Here is a 12,500-nt window from a genome sequence, read left to right as displayed (position 1 = left end):
ACCGGCGCCAAACTTGTGTGAATGCTCTGAAAAGCTAATCATTTGCGTATGACAGCGTCTTCTTCCTGTCGGTTAAATTTCGCGTCTGTAGCACGTCATCTTCCTGTTGTAGCAAATTTAATGACCATTAGTGTATAATCAAAAATATAAAACTTTTGTTTTTTAGAGGTTTAGTCGTTTCAGCTCTATTTTACCGATTTAACCGATTCCTTCTAGCGATAGAAGGTAAACTAAAGGTAAGAGAGTGGTTTTTGGAAAACTTCTGATTTCGTCTTTCATTGATGATTACGGTATGTATGTGTAACCATTTTAACATTAGCAGTGCCTCGTCGTTAAGCGTCCTGACCATTCAGAGAGTTTCTATTTAACTGCCAAGTAAATTTGCCGATTGTCAATCATTTTATAGAAATGTGAGTGTATTAATTTGCGCTGTGTGTTTTATCAGATGTAGTGATACGTTATAACTGCTAACTGACTCTCTATCTATGATTTGACACATCACTGAATGTGCTCTACGATTAAAAGAAGCAGTAAGCAGTGTGTGGACCGCTGATTCTCTTTCAAGAATGAATCTGTCACTCTGCAACAATGTGTTTGCTGTAATAGAACTCCCACTCAAGCTGAAACCGTGTGCAGAGCATTGACTCAAAACCAGAGCTGTTGTCTTCTGCAGGCGCCGCTGTTTAAAGGTGAGCAGTGCGAGTACGCCCCTTGGATAAGCTTCATGCTTCAGCTTCTCCCTTCCTTGCTTCAACATTTGGTCGCGCAAAAATATTTTTGTTTTCGCCTCTGTACTTTTCCTCAAGAAGATATTAACTCTCGTATGTCGTCAAAAGATGCAGATATGGGTTAGAATATGTCCTGCATAGTTTATCACTGATGCTCTCTGCGCTGGGCGCCCGTAACGGTATCTCTTGCTCACATTTGGAGACCTGCGCCACTGACTAAATTCATGAGTGTTTACTTGTCCTCAATTCAATGGTATGAAGTCACGTCGTCGAACATACTACGATCCTTTTGTCTACTTGCGACTGTCTCGCGACAGAGTCTGCCACCAAAGAGGTTTCCTCTACGTGTGCAGTGGAAGTTGTCATCTGTCGTCCTGATGGGTAGTGCCGTATGAAACAGCAGGCAGTATATGTCTAGTGCAACGGTTTCTCATTCCTTAATTAGACTGGAGGTGCTTTTTTCAGTAAGGACACTTATGTTTATTTCTGTGGGAAATGAAGGATAATCATTTACTGTGCTGCTTGACTTTCCCTCTTCCTGTTCTCATTTACTCTCGATTGTAATTGTCGTGTAGACATTAGTGGATATAAGGTGCTCGGTTATTCAATAGGAGTTGCGACAAACAGATTCATTTATTAATTGTGTACTTCTGGTTATTCATCCAGAAAGCCACCACTAATCAATCATGCCGAGAAACAACAATAGTATGTTGCATTCCACCTGGCTACCGATATGAGGTAAGTTGCGAGAAATTGATTTTACCAGCACTCAGTGTAGACAAAGTTATCAAATCAGATCCGTTGATAATTATTAATTCTTCATATTCCGTACTAGGTGGGTAATAGGTTACCCTACCACCATTAATTTCAAACGAAGGAAAAATTTATTTCTTTACTTGTTCATCCAAAATTCTCCAGCCCATACAGACGTGTAGTTATCCATATATGCTACACTGATCGATGACCTTTTACTCAGTTTTAGCAATACTAACATTCCCAAAAAATGTTTCAGATAGGTTTATAACCAAAAATTTCTCAATGCAGGTTTAATGTAATAGTAGAACCACGTCAGTGAAAGTAGCTTCCTAAATGAGTAATGAGATTTCACTGGACGTGTAGACGAATTTCTCTGTTTACCATAAGTCATTCGTATGTGAACCATCATGGAGTGTAACTATATGGACCGGTGTTGTCAAATGCATGTTACTAAAGCACTAAGAAATTTGGAAATTTGTGGTAAAGGTCTTATGGGACCAAACTGCTGAGGTCATCGGTCTCTAAGCTTACCCACTAGTTAATCTAACTTAAACTAAGGACAACACACACACACACCCATGTCCGAGGGAGGTCTCGAACCTCCGAACCCCTGGGCTTGGCGACCCCGCCGTTCCTGAGCTAGGGATTGGTAAGCGCCGCCAGTCCCCCGTCGCTGTAAGCTCTGGGCATGCTTCAGCTACCACCATACGGCCCGCGGTGGAACATTGTGTGTCTCAGGGAATGGGGATTTTGGCTTGATCGCCAGGATCGCGAGGGCGGAATAAACCTCTATAAAAAAACCTCAATCCCAAGGTGTGCTGCGCGCTGATGAGATGCATGGCTGTCGAGGTGGAACAGTCGTTAGCGGGCAACCTCTGGGGAACCTGCCGCACCTCAGTTGTATAAGGCTTAACAGGCACGCGGGACTGAGTGGACAGTTATTTCACTAGCTACTCGTGAGACTGAGGTGGAACCCTCAAAATATTCTTCTTCTCCTACCAGCGGGAAGGATTTACCGCCTGGGAGTTCTCACACCCATCCATAAAAAAGAATGAGGCAGGCTAGTCCTCCTGATAATCAACTTGTTATCAGTGATGGGGCTCAAGGAGTCATGAATCACAACGTCTTTGTAGTGATCAGGAGGAAGGAGGGTATTGTCGGGACTAACCGGGCAAAGCAGATAGAACTTCTTATGAAGTCACAGAAACTGGTTGAGTACGACGTCATTGTTGAGTTTGCCTAACTCCAGCAATGGTGTGGTAACCTGCTGTGATATTATGGACTTACTCGTAGACGTTGCTCAACTGAAACAAGAATGGGCACCTCAGGGGATAATAGATGTGGAACAAAGGATGCTCAAGACCAATGTGGAGACTGAGAACACTGCCACTTTTATTGTGACCTTCAATTCTCCAATGCAACCTGAACACGTCATGACAGATTTCCTCCGACTTAGGGTTCTGCCCTATGTACCTAATCCTATGCGGTGTTTCAGATGCCAGCGTTTTGGCCATACAACGCTAACTTTCAAGGGCGAAGCGACTTGTGAGAAGTGTGGAAAGGTAGCACATGATGCTAGGACTGACTGTCTGTCTTCAGCAGTCTGCATTAACTGCTTTGGGAACCACTCAGTCTAGAGCCGAGCCCGCCCTGTTTTTTGCAGAAGAACACAATTCAGGAAATCAAAGTGACCAAGCGTATCCCCTACGCAAAAGCCAAAAAGGACTATCAGGCAATGAAAAAGCCCCTTCTTTGCCACTTCTTATGCTTCCTTGGTGCAGAAACCTGTCATTATGGTCGATGCTTCGACTCAGACGACGTCCAGTGTACCATTATCTACCACTAGCACCTGGACGTGCACCTGAATATGCCAAAGCCGAGTGAAAGATATAGCAGAGCATTGACTCGAAACCAGAGCTGTTGTCTTCTGCAGGCGCCGCTGTTTAAAGGTGAGCAGTCCGAGTACGCCCCTTGGATAAGCTTCATGCTTCAGCTTCTCCCTTCCTCGCTTCAACATTTGGTCGCGCAAAAATATTTCTGTTTTCGCCTCTGTACTTTTCCTCAAGAAGATATTAACTCTCGTATGTCGTCAAAAGATGCAGATATGGGTTAGAATATAGCGATTCAGGCAGCTACTATGGAAGAAACCAGTAATGCTTCCGCAGCACCCAGCCCAAAGCCAACCCAAAACCAGAAGCCTCTCAACGCCAATTTCTTCAAATAAAGATGGCTCTCACCGACCTACTTCCCCCTCATCCTTGCTGGTAAAGGTAGTGGGGAAAGGAACTTCACATTCAGGTCGAAAGCTGACCTGGGAACCATCAAACGTCATTCTGGCATGTCTGATTGATGGTGAGGACATCATGGATTTTGATGCCTCATCACTAGAAACAGTCAGCCCATCACTCCGCCTCGCTCTATAAGCGCCTCATCACCTCAGTGCAAAGACAGAGGTAAATAAAGATCACATTGATGAAATGGCTCCCATACTCCAATGGAATATCAGTGGATACAACACTCATCTGGAGGAATTGAGACTCCTTTTACAGGACAGACCCTTTTGCCTTTGCCTTCAAGAGACTTATTGCAAAGAGACTGACACACTTGTACTTGGAGGCTATCACCTTTACAAAAAAGACGACCTTACTGTTCATAGGGCAAAAGGTGGGGTTACAGTGTTTGTAAAGCGCATTTTTCACTCCTCACCTGTTCCCTTAACAATAACACTACAAGCGGTTGCTGTTTGGATAGTGGCCCATGTTGACTTCACTGTGTGCTCTTTGTACCTACCACCTCATGAGCCTTTTGAGAGTGGGGTCCTCACTCACCTTCTTGATGAACTCCTCCGCCACTTCCTCCTTTTTGGGGACTTCAATGCACACAGTGCACTATGGGATTCTCACACCACTTGCCCAAAGGGTCGGCCACTTGACGATCTACTGCACGCAACAATCTCATACTTTTGAACATGGGTCAAGCTACACATTTTAGCACCGCTACAGGTTCGTCTACCGCCATAGACCTCTCCTTCTGCTCACCTGCTCTCGGGGACACTGCTCAGTGAGCAGTGGACAATGACCTTCATGGAAGTGACAATTTCCCTATCTGGATCCGTCCGCCTGATGGAGCAGATCTTGAAAGAACTCCAACGAGATGGTTGTTCAAAATGGCTAACTCGATGCTTTACAGGCAGTTAGCTGCTTTCGAGCAATGTGACGGCATCCAGGACGGTGGATCACACTACAGCTGCGATTCACCATGCCACTGATGCACCCATCCCAAAATCTTTGGAAACGCCTAGGAAGCGATCTGTCCCTTGGTGGAACGGGAGTGTCGTTTTGCAATCAGACACAGGAGGGCAGCAATGCGCAGATTCAATCGATGCCCCACAAATGAGAATCTTGCAAACTTTCGAATGGCGCGTGCAAAGGCGAGGCATATAATTAGGGAGAGTAAGCAGAGGTCTTGGCAAGAGTTCCTGAACTCGATTAATAGGTCCACACCCACATGTGAAGTATGGGAAGCCATTAGAAGGATATAAAGGCACAACTCTCGACCGGCAATAGCAGCTGTACGAATACAGGGGTCTCTTGTAACATCGACAAGGGATATAGCGCAGGCAATGGCTGAATCATATAAATCCGTTACAGCCGATTCCAGCCAGGATCCCACCTTCCGTCATTATCGGGAGGCACAGGAGAAGGCTGATCTTGATTTCCGTTCTACCAACATGGAAGAGTACAACCAGCCTTTCTCTCTGTGGGAGCTGGATTCTGCATTGCCAGTTGCTTGTGATACGACCCCTGTAAACGACCTGATAACCTACAGCAAGTTGCAACAGTTAGACCGACAGTCGAAGGAAGTACGTTTGAGAACCTTGGGTATCACAAATAATTGAATAGGACCGCATGCGCCCGCAGGCCTCGGTTTGACGACCACTGATTTACAGCCTTTAGATTTGTGTGATTTATCGGATAACTGAAATTTAGCGCATTCCGTTTAGCACTTATGTGGACGGCTTCATATTTCTCATTATTTAGAGTTAATTATCACTTTTCGCACGATACAGATATTTTCTCTAAATCATTTTGCAGTTTGTTTTAATCGTCTGATGACAAGGCAAATGATAGCATCATCTGCAAACAACCCAAGAGGGCTGCCCAGATTGTCTCCTAAATCAGGTCAGGAACAGCAAACGGCCTATAACACTTTCTCAGGGAACGGCAGATGTTGCTTTTTTCGTTCGATGACTTTCCATCAAGTATTACGAATTGTAAACGTTCTGATAAGAAATCATGAGTCCACTCTCAAAACTGACACGACACTCCCTAGGCACACAATTTGATTAGAAGTCGCTTGAGAGGAACGGTGTCAAAAGCTCCGTGGAAATCTTAAAGTCTTAAACCATGGATTCAATTTGACGTCCCCTCTCGATATCACTCATTACTCCATGATAATGAAGAGCTAGTCGTGTTCACAAGAACGATATTTACTGAATTCGTGTTGGCTATTTCTCAATAAATCATTTTTTCGAGATAATTCATGATGTTCGAGGGCAGTAGACGCACCAAAGACCTACTAGAAATCGACGTTAGTGGTATGGGTGGACTTCTTTCTTGGGTATTGGCATGACTTATGTACCTTTCCACACTTTGGGTTGGTCAAATGGCTCTGAGCACGATGGGACTTATCAGCGGAGGTCATCAGTCCCCTAGAACTTTTTTTTTTGTTTTGGTCATCAGTCTACTGACTGGTTTGATGCGGCCCGCCACGAATTCCTTTCCTGTGCTAACCTCTTCATCTCAGAGTAGCACTTGCAACCTACGTCCTCAATTATTTGCTTGACGTATTCCAATCTCTGTCTTCCTCTACAGTTTTTGCCCTCTACAGCTCCCTCTAGTACCATGGAAGTCATTCCCTCATGTCTTAGCAGATGTCCTATCATCCTGACTCTTCTCCTTATCAGTGTTTTCCACATATTCCTTTCCTCTCCGATTCTGCGTAGAACCTCCTCATTCCTTACCTTATCAGTCCACCTAATTTTCAACATTCGTCTATAGCACCACATCTCAAATGCTTCGATTCTCTTCTGTTCCGGTTTTCCCACAGTCCATGTTTCACTACCATACAATGCTGTACTCCAGACGTACATCCTCAGAAATTTCTTCCTCAAATTAAGGCCGGTATTTGATATTAGTAGACTTATCTTGGCCAGAAATGCCTTTCTTGCCATAGCGAGTCTGCTTTTGATGTCCTCCTTGCTCCATCCGTCATTGATTATTTTACTGCCTACGTAGCAGAATTCCTTAACTTCATTGACTTCGTGACCATCAATCCTGATGTTAAGTTTCTCGCTGTTCTCATTTCTACTACTTCTCATTACCTTCGTCTTTCTCCGATTTACTCTCAAACCATACTGTGTTCTCATTAGACTGTTCATTCCGTTCAGCAGATCATTTAATTCTTCTTCACTTTCACTCAGGATAGCAATGTCATCAGCGAATCGTATCATTGATATCCTTTCACCTTGTATTTTAATTCCACTCCTGAACCTTTCTTTTATTTCCATCATTGCTTCCTCGATGTACAGATTGAAGAGTAGGGGCGAAAGGCTACAGCCTTGTCTTACACCCTTCTTAATACGAGCACTGTTATTATTCCCTCTTGGTTGTTGTACATATTGTATATGACCCGTCTCTCCTTATAGCTTACCCCTACTTTTTTCAGAATCTCGAACAGCTTGCACCATTTTATGTTGTCGAACGCTTTTTCCAGGTCGACAAACCCTATGAAAGTGTCTTGATTTTTCTTTAGCCTTGCTTCCATTATTAGCCGTAACGTCAGAATTGCCTCTCTCGTCCCTTTACTTTTCCTAAAGCCAAACTGATCGTCACCTAGCGCATTCTCAATTTTCTTTTCCATTCTTCTGTATATTTTTCTTGTAAGCAGCTTCGATCCATGAGCTGTTAAGCTGATTGTGCGATAATTCTCGCACTTGTCAGCTCTTGCCGTCTTCGGAATTGTGTGGATGATGCTTTTCCGAAAGTCAGATGGTATATCGCCAGACTCATATATTCTACACACCAACGTGAATAGTCGTTTTGTTACCACTTCCCCCAATGATTTTAGAAATTCTGATGGAATGTTATCTATCCCTTCTGCCTTATTTGACCGTAAGTCCTCCAAAGCTCTTTTAAATTCCGATTCTAATACTGGATCCCCTATCTCTTCTAAATCGACTCCTGTTTCTTCTTCTATCACATCAGACAAATCTTCACCCTCATAGAGGCTTTCAATGTATTCTTTCCACCTATCTGCTCTCTTCTCTGCATTTAACAGTTGAATTCCCGTTGCACTCTTAATGTTATCACCGTTGCTTTTAATGTCACCAAAGGTTGTTTTGACCTTCCTGTATGCTGAGTCTGTCCTTCCGACAATCATATCTTTTATCGATGTCTTCACATTTTTCCTGCAGCCATTTCGTCTTAGCTTCCCTGCACTTCCTATTTATTTCATTCCTCAGCGACTTGTATTTCTGTATTCCTGATTTTCCCGGAACATGTTTGTACTTCCTCCTTTCATCAATCAACTGAAGTATTTCTTCTGTTACCCATGGTTTCTTCGCAGCTACGTTGTTTGTACCAATGTTTTCCTTCCCAACTTCTGTGATGGCCCTTTTTAGAGATGTCCATTCCTCTTCAACTGTACTGCCTACTGCACTATTCCTTATTGCTGTATCTATAGCGTTAGAGAACTTCAAACGTATCTCGGCATTCCTTAGTACTTCCGTATACCACTTCTTTGCTTATTGATTCTTCCTGACTAATGTCTTGAACTTCAGCCTACTCTTCATCACTACTATATTGTGATCTGAGTCTATATCTGCTCCTGGGTACGCCTTACAATCCAGTATCTGATTTCGGAATCTCTGTCTGACCATGATGTAATCTAATTGAAATCTTCCCGTATCTCCAGGCCTTTTCCGAGTATACCTCCTCCTCTTGTGATTCTTGAACAGGGTATTCGCTATTACTAGCTGAAACTTGTTACAGAACTCAATTAGTCTTTCTCCTCTTTCATTCCTTGTCCCAAGCCCATATTCTCCGGTAACCTTTTCTTCTACTCCTTCCTCTACAACTGCACTCCAGTCGCCCATGACTATTAGATTTTCGTTCCCCTTTACATACTGCATTACCCTTTCAATATCCTCATACACTTTCTCTATCTGTTCATCTTCAGCTTGCGACGTCGGCATGTATACCTGAACTATCGTTGTCGGTGTTGGTCTGCTGTCGATTCTGATTAGAACAACCCGGTCACTGAACTGTTCACAGTAACACACCCTCTGCCCTACCTTCCTATTCATAACGAATCCTACACCTGTTATACCATTTTCTGCTGCTGTTGATATTACCCGATACTCATCTGACCAGAAATCCTTGTCTTCCTTCCACTTCACTTCACTGACCCCTACTATATCTAGATTGAGCCTTTGCATTTCCCTTTTTAGATATTATAGTTTTCCTACCACGTTCTTGCTTCTGACATTCCACGCCCCGACTCGTAGAACGTTATCCTTTCGTTGATTATTCAATCTTTTTCTCATGGTAACCTCCCCCTTGGCAGTCCCCTCCCGGAGATCCGAATGGGGGACTATTCCGGAATCTTTTGCCAATGGAGAGATCATCATGACAGTTCTTCAAATACAGGCCACATATCCTGTGGATACACGTTACATGTCTTTAATGCAGTGGTTTCCATTGCCTTCTGCATCCTCATGTCGTTGATCATTGCTGATTCTTCCGCCTTTAGGGGCAATTTCCCACCCCTAGGACAAGAGAGTGCCCTGAACCTCTATCCGCTCCTCCGCCCTCTTTGACAAGGCCGTTGGCAGAATGAGGGTGACTTCTTATGCCGGAAGTCTTCGGCCGCCAATGCTGATTACTTATCAAAATTTAGGCAGTGGCGGGGATCGAACCCGGGACCGAAGACGTTTTGATTATGAATCAAAGACGCTACCCCTAGACCACGGGTAACAAAAATCATGGTATACCACCTAATATCGTGTCTGACCTCATTTTTCACGGCGTAGTCCAGCAGCTCGACGTGGCATGGACTCCACAAGTCGTTGGAAGCCCCCTGCCTTGAAAGCAGCCCTTAAATGCGAAGGTGTTGCTGGTGAAGATTTTGTGCACGACTGACCTGTCGATTATGTCCCATAAATGTTCGATGGGCTTCATGTCTGGCGATCTGGGTGGCCAAATCATTCGCTCGAAATGTCCAGAATGTTCATGAATCCAATCTCAAACTATTGGAGTTCGGTCATATCATTCATAATCGAAGTCCATGAATGGCTACAAATGACCTCCAAGTAGCCGATCATAATCATTTCCAGTCACTGATCGATTAGTTGAGCCAGAGGATCCAACCCATTCCATGTAAACACAGTCAACTCTATTATGGAAACACTGCCAGCTTGCACAGCGCCTTGTTGATAAATCGGGTCTGTGGCTTTATGCGATCTGCACCACACGCGAATCCTACTATAAGCTCTTCCCAACCGAAATGGGACTCAGCTGACCAGGTCGTGGTGTTCCAGTACTCTAGGGTCCAATCAATATGATCAGGAGGCCAGGGGAGGCGCAGCAGGTGACGTGGTTCTGTTAGCAACGGCACTCGGTTTGTCGTCTGCTGCGGTAGCCCATTAACGCCAAATTTCGTCGCACTGTGCTAACGGATACATTTCTAGTAGGTCCCACATTGATTTCGTCCGTTATTTCATGCAGTGATGCTGGTTGTTGGGACTGAAAGCTCTTCTCGCAAACACCGCTGCTCACGGTCGTTAAGTGAAGGCCTTCGGCCACTGCGTTGTCAGTGGTGAGAGGTAATGCCTGAAATTTGGTATTCTCGGCCTACTTTTGACTGTGGGTCTGTGGATCTAATTACGAAATGAGTTACACAAAGGAATATTTTACTTTAGTTTTAATGTTTTCACGTGTGTGGTGCTTTATATAATGTGTTTGACAATAATGCCTGTGCTCCTGAATTAACAGTGTAGCAGTTACGCAAATTCATGTACTGTTACAGCCTTGTAGAGCAGTGTCGGGTATCGCGCAGCTCGTTCTGATGAACATTCCAGAAAAAGTGAAAGCAGAGGTCAAAAAATCAATACATCTAGTAAAACATGCGAAGAACAAATCCACGCAGTAAGTTAAAAATCATCTTCCGCTTCTCTCATCTTTGGGTGTAAATGTAATTAATGTCCCATAAATATAGTAGTTAATGGTAATGTTCAGATATTGCAATTCCTGGGCTACGCGAAACATATTTGTTGTTACTGTAGTACTGAAGTGTTTCGTGCTGGCGTGGGCTGCGTGGTGGTTTGTTATGCTTCTCCTCATGCACCAAACACTTAATCGAGTTGCCACCTGAACATTCCTTTTATATACAATGAGTACTGTTTAATGAATTTCGGTCGCCATTAAGTATTACTAATCAGGGTTCAGCTAGTCTGTATCCTGAGTACGTGCCTTTTTCCTCCAACATGGCTCAGACTTCGCCTCCTTGCAGGCTGCAGATAAAGTTGCTAAAAATTAACTTCTCGTTCTCATTCACTCCATCACACAAATAAGAAGTGAGATTCAATTCACATTCTTATGTTATCTTCAAAATTGCAATTCAATACATGATAGATGAGGTCAGCTACCATCTCGAATACTGCCTCTCTGTACTACGTACATAACAGATCTGATATTCAACTTGATAATTAACAATTATATGATATTCACGTCGAGTCTCCAGACGGAGCATAACGTCATCTTAACACCTGACATGAATACCGTCAATCACTGCGCCGGGAAAGTTTGCGGAGCCACAATTACAATACATTTGTTATCGTTGACATTTCGCGTTCTTACATTTCATGGAGCTCTTTCTTCCGCACAACCCGCTCCATAGAATTTCTATCTCGACCTCAGCAGGTAGGATCGTCTGACTGATACCCGCTTCCGTACAGTCCCTATCTCTGGTATCAGTACCTACGATATAAAACACCTCCAAATAGTGAGGTGCTCATCACTTAACGATTACTCTCAGTTACGAATATCTTTTCTCTGACATATATATTTAAGGACGTGATACCTCTCATTCAAAGAATGGGATGCATCACTACAGAACTACAACTTAAACACAACAAATAGAGAATGGTAATCCTTGGTAAATGTAGTTTCTGGTTTTATAGTGTTGGACAAAGTAGCAAAAGTTACTTCAGGTTAGTCATACTCACACTCTTAACAGTGTAACTGTTGGCTTACACAAATGTGATCCACCAGGCAAGACGAAGGCGTTACACATGAGAAACACAGTTGGAAGTGGTGAAATTGACTTAGTGACCTTACTGAATTACTAAATACACAAAAAGTGTAAGCATAGTGCATTCACAAAGAATTATTTACACCATATGGCAAAAGTTTTAAGTAATACGTAACAATCAAGTATGGGTGAATTAGTTTGTTCATTGAGTGACCCAACCTTTAGCAATAAAGTGAGTACCTAAGATTATTTTAGAATATTTGAGAAATACGGGTAAATAACGGTTTACAATATTTAACCTAGAACACTTAGGGGCTGGTATGGTGCCTTTTCATTTCTGGTCTGGCTATGTTCTGGCATTTGCCCAAGTTTCACAGAAAACCAGCAGGACACAGTAATCCGTATCTAACTTTAATACAATGTTCAAATAGTCACTGTGGCCCGGAGACATACCAACTTATTTTGTACTAATGAATGGCAGTCTGTTAGGTGAAGTCAGGAAATGGCTTTGAGCACTATTGGACTTAACATCTGAGGTCATCAGTCCCCTAGACAGAACTACTTAAACCCAACTAACCTAAGGACAGCATACACATCCATGCCCGAGGTAGGATTCGAACCTGATACCATAGCTTCAGCGTGGTTCCGGTCTGAAGCGCCTAGAAGCGCTCTGCCACAACCGCCGGCGTGAAGTCAGAGAGTTAC

This window comes from Schistocerca serialis, chromosome 2, assembly GCF_023864345.2.
Source record: "Schistocerca serialis cubense isolate TAMUIC-IGC-003099 chromosome 2, iqSchSeri2.2, whole genome shotgun sequence".
Classification (NCBI taxonomy): Eukaryota; Metazoa; Arthropoda; class Insecta; order Orthoptera; family Acrididae; genus Schistocerca; species Schistocerca serialis.
This window is presented reverse-complemented; position numbering follows the sequence as displayed.